The sequence below is a fragment of the Canis lupus genome, chromosome 28 (genome assembly GCF_011100685.1).
Source record: "Canis lupus familiaris isolate Mischka breed German Shepherd chromosome 28, alternate assembly UU_Cfam_GSD_1.0, whole genome shotgun sequence".
Taxonomy (NCBI): domain Eukaryota; kingdom Metazoa; phylum Chordata; class Mammalia; order Carnivora; family Canidae; genus Canis; species Canis lupus.
In genome coordinates this window covers 22,960,213-22,971,948 of record NC_049249.1, presented here as the reverse complement: position 1 = coordinate 22,971,948, position 11,736 = coordinate 22,960,213, and the positions used below count along the sequence as shown (strand labels likewise).

Genomic DNA, 11,736 nt, shown 5'->3' with positions numbered 1-11,736 from the left:
CCAGCATGGAAAATATTTGTGTTATTTTAATGTGGATGCTCTTGAAAGGATTATTCCCAACAGGATGTTGTGTATTGGCTTCAGGACTGCTGCAAAATGTCAAGAGGGCTCCTTGGATCTGTATATCTTTAGTGTTTCACACTGCTCACCATGTAGCATGTTTTGATCTTCCTTTTTTCTAGTGCTGCTGCTTCTTATCTGTTCCTTTTCCTTTCTCTGGGGCTGCATGGGTCCTCACTAGCCTGTCACCTCAGTTGCTTTCATCTTCAGTGTGAATCTTAGTCACCTTTAAGTGGCTCCAGTACTAACTTTAGGTGAACTTCTAGTATGTATGGAAGATGGGTTGGTTTTCTTTTTCTACATTTCTGGTTTTTGAGTTAGAAATTTAAAGTCCTACCCAAAGACCAAAAGGCTCCAAGTGTCAAATAGTGAAATGAAAGAAATTTTCTGAAGTTTTGGCAAATTCTTCTGCCCAAGAAATGTATTCCTGAGTTGGGGGTCTGACTAGAATCCTATCTGGGCACCCCATTCTCAGGGGCTCTTTTCCCTCCTACCTCACCTTCAGTGGGATTCCAGGTTGAAGAGAGAATAAGAAACTGAATGCCCAATAATTAATTTTATGTGTCCTGTTAAAATGCAGAACCTGATTATTCATATTGATACCATCTTCAATGACTACATAAACATTTCTGCTACAGACTCAATAAACACTTTAGAGCCAGCCAGACAGTATAAGACATGGGCGAGGACACCAAGATGAATGAGATGATGCCCTTGCCTGAAAAGAGTACACACAGAATTCGGTGGCTTAAACATTGAGTCCTAAAACAGTTTTTAATGAGTTCTTTGACTCTACAAGAGATAGGGATCTCCAGACAGGAAAGCCTTTTACTGGACCACATTCTTTTTATACTGCTAGATGCTTCAGGCCTCCTCACCTCCATCCCAGGAGCTCTAAAGCCCAAACATGATTTGCCACATCTTTCCCTCAGATGCAGAGTCTTCATTTGTTCTAGCTCAATTTTCAGTAGGTGAAATTGCATCCATCTTTGCCAGTTGGCACCCTGCTAGCATTGGGCTACCTGACCACTCTACTCCAGAGTAAGAAATTGACTCTGCTTTCTTAGAAAATATAGACCAGCAAGGAATGCTCTAAGTCATTTTAGGATTATTTGACTAATGAAAGCAATGCAACTTAAGAAAGTATCTATGCGATGCCTGGTCAAACCAGCCCCTGATGGCAGGCAGTAGGGCGAATGCAGACATGAATTTCCCATGAAGCTCATGAGGCTTAAGCCTCAGGGTCCTATACTTGCAGGGCTTCATGAGGAGTCCTAGCTACATACCATGGTCACTCTATTTTTCTCTGCAAAAAGGGCTACCCAAATTGAGTATGCTTCTCTTCCTACAAAACCTATGTCTATATTTAGGTATATTTTAAAGTAAATCAATAAGAGAGAGTTTCTATCCTCTGAGATTAATGTTAGCAAGTGAAAAAAAAATAGCGTAACTGCAACAAAATAAGCAGACCCCAAATATAAAGCAGTCCTTCCATTTTCCCACTGATAATTTTTTAGTGAATTTTAACCTATCCATGCTTAGAGATCTGGTTGGCATAATCAATATTTAATTTCTTAACTTATTTACAATAGGATATTTAAATTCATGTTATCTAATATAGTGATCCAGAAATATTACTTTTTCTACACTCAAATTTCATGGAACAATTTGATTCAAACTTTTCACATGCAACTTTGACGTCAATGTCTTAATCATCACTAGAGTCCCTTTTTGAATCATCTAGCGAAGTTTTCTTGCATGCCATATTCACTGCTGACTAAGTTGTTTCAACTTCAACACTGTTTGATTTTGTGCATAATTCTGTCACTGGAAATTTTGTCCTATGCCACTAGAACCTGTAATGGAAGAATGTGCTTTTCATTTGTCCTATGGATGTATATTTGGAATTCTCACAACTAATGATGCTGTATCTTTTTTAATGACATTAAAGATAATATTTTTATAATGATAGCCACCATTTGCAATTGTGAAGACTTTCTTCTGAGGAATACTCATTAAGTCTGTGTTGAATCCCTGCTTCTGCAGACAACCTCTATAAATATCAAACACTAGTGCTAAGGTTATTTCTGGTTATCAGTGATTCTCAGACCTAGTTGTACATTAGAATCACCTGGAGAGCATTTATAAAACACAGATGCCTCGATCCACTTCCAGAGATTCTGATTTAATGGTCTAAGATGCAGCCTGCATGTTGAAATTTTTAAAAGTTCTCTAGGCAATCCAAATGTGTGACTGAAGTGCAGATCCACTATGTTCCCCCAAGCAATTCTTTATTATTCAAAATAAAATAATTAGGAGAACAGATCTTAACATAAAGACTTCACAAGGATTCACATGTGAAATGAAAAAGCACCTACTTTTTTCTAAATGATAGTTTAAAAAAATATAGATGTCACTTATAAAGACATATGTATAATATAGACATATAAGTGTTCTCACACATGCAAAAAGGAACTACTTTTTTATATGGTGACTTTTTCCTACTTTAAAAGTTATACTTCTTAATCAAATAAAACTCAGAAAAGGTCAGGCTATCTGTCTCATTTGAGAATTCAAAGAAGGAAGATACTCAGGTATGACGTCATTAGGAGAAACTGACATCAGAGGATTTGCCTGGACAAAGAGTGAGGAATCATGTAAGTACGGAGATTAAAGAGAGGCAGGTAAACAGGCAAAGGAAATGAAAATGTAATACTCAAAGTCTTGAAAATATGATGCCTTTGTAGTGGCAATTAGGATTTCTTTTTAAAAACAAAGACAAATGTTTTCTTAACGAACAAGCTATGTATGTGGTTTCCAGAGATAACCAGCACTTCAGGAGTACTAATTTCGTAGCTTTTGGCATGGAGATATAGAGTAACATCTAGAAATGATTGTCCAATCATTGACAGTGTTATTTACTCTACCCATGACATAAATGCAATTTTCTACCTAGACACTTGTGGGTTAATGGGTAATGTCTTCCTTTGGCCACTGGAATATTTGACATTCTTCTTTCCTGCCTCTTGTTTGGGCTTGTAAGACCAGTGAACAGCAAATGATCCAAAAAGCAAAAGTTGATCAGCCTAAATATCTAAATTGAGAAAGTCACATCAGGCTTAGTCACTACTCCTAATATGACAGCAGATGTTTCTGGTTGAAATTCCCTTTAGAAAGAAGATAAAATAGAAAACAAATGCTCTGTAAGATCTGTGTATTGATTTTATTTATAAAAGACACAGATAAGGAAAGTATAAGGATGAAAGTGGGCATGGTACATGAAGAAACTTGGTTTCCAACTCAGTTGGCTTTATCTGCAAAGAAAGAAGTAAAGAGCAGAATTCAATCTTTGAAGAGATGGAAGCCTGAAACACAGTCTTGTACATTTTTAAAGCACTTTAAAAGCATTATTCAAAGTCTTTAAGTAATCCTGTATGATATTCTTGTTAGTTTATGAGATGATCAGACCAGTATTATTATTCCCATTTCCAGGAAGAAATATAGGTTAGAGAAGTTGAATGACTTTTCCAAGGTCACAAAGCATGAGGAGATCCAAATCTCTCAACTCTCAGTGTGTTTTTTTTTCTACCACCCATAACAGATCCCTAACAGTTTATGTTTTACTTCTACCAATAGCACTAACTTAATGGAGTCCCAGAAAGGTCACCTATGAAGATGAGAACATGTAGGAATAGATTATTTTCAATGCACTAAGCAGATTTTCTTTATTTTAAAAATTGTGTAGCCTTAAAGAAATTTTTGAAAATACAGAAAACACAAATATTTCCCTGTCATTCTATTAGTATTACTGTCACTTAATATTTTTGTACACCCTTCAGTCTTATTTTTCTATTTACAATTGTCATTTTTAGTGTGAAATGCTACATTATTTCACTTTTAAGATAGTAAAAACATTTCTCCTTGCTGTTATTCCTCCAGACTTTATGAATATTTAAAGGCTTTATAATAGTAGCTCTCATTTATGAAATGTCCACCATATTCCAAGCATGATGTCACAATCTCAGTTAGATATCACAATGACTCTAGTAGGCAAGAATTTTTTATAACCATTTTCCAGATAAAGAAACATAAGCAGGAGAGCAACCTTCCTATAGGTTATGAACTACAAGGGGCAGTTGTGGAATTCACCCACCAGGGGTCTGTTAATATATATACATATATATAAAATCAAGTAGATGTCCTCTGGTTTATTCAAACATTCCCAGAGAGATGAACATTTAGATTGCAAATTATAATATTATAATATTGCCAGTTATAAATAATACTGAGAAATATTTTAGGACCTGTAATATTGTCTCAATATTATTTATACTAATACTAACCAAATATGACCTTTGGATAAATTATAGAAATGGAACATAAATCATTTAATATGATTTAACTGTCAGAGCCCCCCCCCGTCCCTCTCAAAGCATTATTTTCTTACAAGAGAAAATAATAGCCATTTATACTCGAGCTGAGAGCCCCATCTTGCAGTGCTTTTACCTATATCAAAATTTAGGTTAATATTTCCTTACTTTTTCCCCCTGTTAAATTACAAGTGAAAATATTAACTAATTTTTTGTAGCTCCATTGACGTATAACTGATAGACAAAAAACTACACATATCTAATGTGTACAATTTGGTGACATATACATACACCCATGATAACATCACCACAATCAAGGTAGTAAACATATCCATCATCTCCAAAAGTTTTCTTATGTACCTTCTCTTTTTGTGTGTGTATCTACTCTCTTAAATCTTTAAGTGCACAACACCAGATTGTTAACTACAGGCACAATGTTGTACAACAGATCTGTAGAACTTATTCATCTTGTATCACTTTATACTCATTTAATAACAATTCCGTATTTCCCACTCCCTCCATTCCCAGGTAACCACCATTCTATTTTCTACTTCTATGAGCTTGAGTATGTTATATACCTTTTATAAGTGGAATCTTGTCACGTTTGTCTTTGTGTGACAAATTTAACTTAGCAGAATCTCTTCCAGGTCTATCCATATGGTTGCATATGATAGGATTTCCTTCTTTTTTAAAAAAAAATATTTTATTTATTTATTTATTCATAGAGACACAGAGAGAGAATGAGAGGCAGAGACACAGGCAGAGGGAGAAGCAGGCTCCATGCAGGGAGCCTGATGTGGGACTCGATCCAGGGTCTTCAGGATCACGCCCCGGGCTGCAGGTGGCACTAAACCGCTGCGCCACCGGGGCTGCCCAATTTCCTTCTTTTTTAAGGATAAATAATACTTTATTGTAAATATGTACCACATTTTCTTTGTCTATTCATCTGCTGATGGACATTTGGTGGCTTCCATATCCTGGCTATTGTGTATAATGCTGCAATGGAAGTTGGAGTGCAGATATCTCTTCAAAATCCTGATTTTGATTCTTTTGGATATGTACCCAGAAGATAATCACATGCAAAAGGATGAAATTAGACCTCCATCTTACACTATACACAAAAATCAACTCAAAATGGATTAAAGAATTAAACATAAGATCCCAAACTATAAAATTCCTGAAAGAAAACAGGGCAAGCTTCATGACATTGGTCTTGATAATTATTTCACAGATATGACAACAAAGGCACAGGTGACAAAAGCAAAAATAGACAAGTGGGACTATGTCAAACTAAAAACCTTCTGCCCAGCAAAGGAAATAATCAACAGAGTAAAAAAGCAACCTATGGAATGGGAGAAAATATCTGCAAACCATATATCTGATAAGGAGTTGATTTTGAAAATATGTAAGGAACTCCTATAACTAAATAGCAAATAATAATAATAATCATCATCATCATCATCTCAATTTAAAAGTGAGCAAAGGACTGAAATACACATTTATCCACAGAAGCCATACAAATGGCCAAAAGCTATATGAAAAGATGCTCAACATCACTAATTATTAAGAAAATAGAAATCAAAACCACAATGAGAGATCACCTCATATTTGTTAGGATGGCTATTATAGGGGAAGAAAAAAATAACTATTTTACCCTCTTAAATTTCCAACTGGGACCCTGTAACAAAAGACATATTAACAAGAGAAAAGCATACAAACTATTTAATATATATTTTATGTGAAACATGAAGCTTCATGAGGAAATGAAGACCCAAAGAAATGGTTAAAACTGAGTTTCTATCCTAGGTTTGAAGAGTTCTGGAGTTATATGATAGGACAAAAACAAGCTAAGTATAGTAAACTGAAGGGAATTTAGCAAGGCCTGTTCATTCAGATTCCTCTCTTTTTGTCCTTGTCAGAGATAAGGATGCTTCCTTTCTCTGGGATTAGGGAGGGCACCTCTCATAAGAGGCTTTCATGACCTGCTTTAGGGGAAAGTCAGAAAGTCCCTTCTACACAACCATTTCTCAAGTTATTTCAGGTTGAAATATTCAATATGCCAAGGTATCCTATTTAAGTTAGGGGTAGTGTGTCTTGAAGCTCACTACTATTATCAGAAAAAACAAAGGATAAATGTTGGTGAGTTTGTGGAGAAAAGGGAACTTTTCTATACCATTGTATACAATTGGTAAATTGGTGGGCCCACCATGGAAAACAGCATGACGATCCCTTAAAAAATTAAAAACAGAACTACTATATGATCCAGCCATCCCACTTCTGGGTATTAGCAATTTCTTTTAAAAGAAAATATTCTGGTACATTTTGGAAGACTTAAATTGTCAGCATCAGCACTTACCTTTTTCCTCCCACATATACTTTTATCTCTTCTACTTAAGATTCTTCTCGTACTTCTCTTATCATCATGAACAAAAATTGTGCACTAGTCCACTATACATAAGGCTTTATGTTTTATGACATTTGGGAACAATTAGGAAGCACAGCCATGGGTGTGGAAGGGCTTAAATTTTAGGTAACATATAGGAAGAAAGTTGGCAAAAAAAATTGTCCTCCTAGTGTTGGGAGGAGGGAGAGCTCAAAGGTTCCTCAGCTCCTCCTTTCCTTCTCACCCTCTGTTAAGGGCAAAATTTCCCCCCTTCCCAAACCTCCTTCCAAACTGCTGAGTCATGTTGCTGAATAATCATGAAGAAGATACGCAAATTCCAGCACACACACACACAAACACACACACACACACATGCATATATATGCATATGTATTTATTTTAATTGGCGGGGTTGAGCATGGGCAGGGTAGTTGGTATTCCTGCTTATCATATAAGTAAAGGTTCTGGAAAACCCCTTAATATAGTAGACACTATTCACTATAAGAGGTTATTAGAATAAACTCAGAAACTTTACCTAGTGAAGTGTAAACCTTAAGAAGTGCAGATTATGATAAATTCAATTGCAAATTAGAAAGTGTCTATTAGACCACAAGAAAGAAAGGGTTGCTGGGGGAGGGTTTTCCTGACTGTGGCATTACTAAAAGCAAGGACAGTAAGTGGGACCATTATGATGATTTAGCATCTCAGAACAGCCTCGGGAAGATGAACACCCTCCCTTGCTTTTACAAGGGCAGGTTTGGTACACAAGAATCTGCAGCTGAATGGGGAATTACCTAAACCCAGAGTGATGTCAGTTATTTTGCCATAATTTGGATGGTGAGGGAGGGGGAGCAAGTTGCTGAGTAGAATGGGGAGACTGGCAAGAGAGTCCAGTTCAAGCATTTAATTGCATGTCTTGAATCTGTCTTCCTCAAGGAAGCCTTTCTTAACCTCCTAGAGTACACATTTGCTACCCCCCCTAAGCCCCTTTTAGAAAACTATATTTCCTGTACATCACAGCACATTTTACACAATATTGTCATGTTTTCATTGTCTTTCATCCTCTCCACATTGTAAGCTCATGATGGCAAGAAGGTCTTGTAGATGCTCATAACCCCAGGGCTCAGCATAGTGCCCGACACATAAAGGTTTAAGAAATATTTGTTGGGCAGCCTGGGTGGCTGAGTGGTTTAGTGCCACCTTCGGCCCAGGGCATGATCCTGGAGACCTGGGATCGAGTCCCACGTCGGGGTCCCTGAATGGGATCTGCTTCTCACTCTGCCTGTGTCTCTCTCTCTCTCTCTCTCTCTTTCTCTCCGTGTGTGTCTCTCATGAATAAATAAAATCTTTAAAAAAGATATATTTGTTGTTATTTATTTATTTAATGTATTATTTATCTAAGATTTTATTTATTCATGAGAAACAGAGAGAGGCAGAGACATAGGCGAAGCGAGAAGCAGACTTCCTGCAGGGAGCCTGATGTGGAGCTCGATCCCAGGATCCCTGAATCACCACCTGAGCCAAAGGCAGACACTCAACCACTGAGCTACCCAAGTGCCCCAAGAAATATTTATTGAATAAGGAATGGGAATTAGAAGGTGACCCACCAAGACGTTTTAGAACAGACATCCATATAAAAATACGATTTTTCACAACCTTTCTGTTTTCCAGAGAAAATGTAATGTTGAACAAAAATGGTTTTTTAAGAGTGTCCTTTTTGACTTATTTGATTACGTTATTAAAAGCCCAATTACTTTCCATTGTTTATGGCTAAAGACTAGATTCTAATCAGTGATGTGAGCAATATTATATAGAGAACTCAGGATAATGTAAAACTGGTGAAAAGCTAATATGGGCCAATAAATTCACATCACTGGAAGTGGTGAAATTTTTAGTGCTTTATTTAAAAACAATAAGAAGGGCTCTCCTATATCTTCACAAAATTTAATGAATCAGGCTTGAGTTAATGATCTACATATTAGCCAAGGTCTGGATGTGAGATGCAACATCTTTTATCCCTTAAGGTAATTGTATACTCAGAAATGTGCCTAATTAGCTAATGGACTGGTCTCTGGCATTGACATTTCCAAAGACAAATCCTAAAAGGGAAATAAGAAGTTTGCTGGAAAGGAGGAATGTGCAATTATACAAAATAAGAAATATGCAATTATGCAATGTAAAAGATCAAGATCTCTAGAGGCATGAGAGGTAATCTTGTTACCTCTTGGTTACTTGCTTGGACTTTTGTTTGCTTTAGTTTTTATTTATTATTGTTAATCATGTAATTAATTCATACATTTTTAAGAGTTATTTATTTATTTATTTATTTATTTATTTATTTATTTATTTGAGAAAGAGAGAGCGAGCACAAGCAGGGGTTGCAGTAGAGGAAGAGAAAGAAGCAGTCTCTATGCTGAGCTGGGATCCCAGTGCAGGGCTCGATCCCAGGACCCGGAGATCATGACCTGAGCTGAAGGCAGACACTTAACTAACTGAACCACCCAGGTGCCCCCAAGTTATACATTCTTATAAAAGTCCAAACAGATAAATAATTCTATAAAACAATCCCCTTTGCCACACCAAACTCATAGCCTTTCCCAGATACAATTTTCTACAGTTTGGTGTATATACATCCAGATATTTATCTGTATATTTAAATGTGTGTATGTTCATATTTAGAATTATGTATTTTTGCTTTGTTTGCTTGTTTTTACATAGAGAGAATTGCATTTTGTATTATCTTATAAATTGCTTTTGAGTGACAGCAGATCTTAGAGATCTATGACAGTACACACAAATCTACCTCATTCTTTTTCACTAGTACATAATATTCCATAGAACAGATGAAGTCCTTCATTTAACTGTCCCTATGTAATGGACAGTTAGTCACGTTCGGTTTGTTACTGTGATAAACAACAATGTGATATGTACATTGCATTGTGGACACATGGGAATATTTTTCTAAGAAAATACTACTTTAAAATGGATTGCCAAATAAAAGGATATAAGTATTAAATCTCATAGACATTGTGAAATTTTTCTCCAGAAGAGGCTGTATCAGTCAAAGTCAGCACCAAAAGCAATATATAAATCCTCATTATCTTCTTCTTCCCCTCAGCCTTTTACTACTTCTACCTTCTCTTCCAAATTTATGGGAGCAAAACTGGTATTTCATTGATGTTTCATTTGTATTTTTCTGATTACAAGTGAAGTTTCATATCTTTTCATGTATTTCCAGCTATTTGAATTTCTTTTTCTACAAATTACTGGGTTGTATTTTTGCCTTTTTCTTATTAATAGAAAGGCTTTATATATTTAAAATATGTACCTGCTAGACTGAAAGAAAAGATTTGCAACATAAATGTTATTTTATTTTAACTTAATGTGTTTTGTTAGATAATTTGAGTACAGTCAAGTTATTCAACCTGTGTCTAACTTAAAAATCTCTGCCCCCAATATTTACTGTCATTTTTTCCCTATACTTTCTTCTTTTATGATAATGCTTTTTACATTTTTATTTTTAATTAATCTAGAATTTTTGTTTTGCCCCCAATTTGGTCCAGGTTGAAAAATGAGCTGGTTATTATTCTTTTTTATTTTGAATTCACAAGACTGAAATCAAGACCCAAGCCAAGATCAGCAGTCAGACAATTGACTGAGCCACCCAGGCACCCTAAACTGTTTTTTTTCTAAACAGTGCCAAGGGGGGTGTGCTGAAGAGGGCCTCTCCTGTACCCCACTGTGACTGTCAGCAGAGAACACTGAGGTTTAGACTACCCAACCATAGGTCAAGCCTCTTGTCACTGGTGGGCCTGCATGTGTTGGGGAGGACCAGAGCCTCAGAGTAGGTAAGTTGCCCCTTCCCTGAATCATCAGAGCCTCAGTGGCCCCCTCACCCCCAACCAACAGTGACAGGGTACCTTCCACACAGCCTGTGGTTGCCAGTGCCACCACTGCCTGCTCTGTGGGGAAGCCCATGTGCCCCAGCTGCTGCAGCCTGTGGGATGTGATACACAGGGAGGGAATGTCAGGGCTAGCTCCAGCCCCTGAAACAGGAGACCCTGTCTTACTGCAGAGAGAAGACAGAGGACAGAGACAGCCATAGTGGTCTCACAGAACACTGGGATGGCCCCTCAGGGAGTGAGGCCCAGATCCTCTCCTGTAGCATCAGCTCATCCAGGGCTGTGCACAGTGGGGTCCTTGAGGGTCCTTGACCAGGCCAGGCCCATCTCTGAGGACTTCTCTCTCAGTTCCACTGCACAGGCTCCAGGCCTGGAGACAGCCAAGTTGAGACTTTCACTGTAGAACCAGAGGCTAGAGGAGGCCATATAAGGAGATCTGGGGTAGTAGAATGAGTGATAGGCAGTTTAGCCAGACCACCTAGGTAGGAAGGAGTCTGAGTGACCAATACTTCACCTGGGTCCTACAAAAGACACCCTCTTACATTGCCCACAGTAGACACTCAGAAAGCTCCAACCATTGGAAGGGCCCAGCTGTATAGGCCAGGCCAGCAAGAAGGCCACAGAAGAGCTGTAGGGTGGGTGACTCAGAGCTAAGCAGTGGTATCTAGGCAGCAGCCACAATGACAGTATCCCCTGGGGCTGTCTAGGGTGGTAACCCAGCCCCACCAGCATGGCCAGGTGGACAGGCATGGAACTGCAGCCATCAGCTTCACTGGACTTGCTAGGCCTGCCAGCAGTGTTGCTATTAGCCCACCGGCTAGGGTGAGCAGGGCAGAGAGTGCAGGAACTGCATTGTGCCCATGTGGCGGCACTCCTGTAGCAGGCTCAGGAACTGGCCAAATAGGGCCAAACGCTGCATGGATCAGCAGTTGCTGTGCCTGCCAAGGTCCAGCAGCAGCTCAGGGGCCAGTGCAAGATTGGGGCCAATCCCCACCAGGCACAGGCTGCTCAGCAGTAGCAT

General features: G+C 38.1%; 1 pseudogene; it reads right to left on the bottom strand.

Moving 5' to 3' along the window:
* Positions 1-10,985: 10,985 nt before the first annotated feature.
* Positions 10,986-11,736, bottom strand: LOC111093018 (annotated as a pseudogene).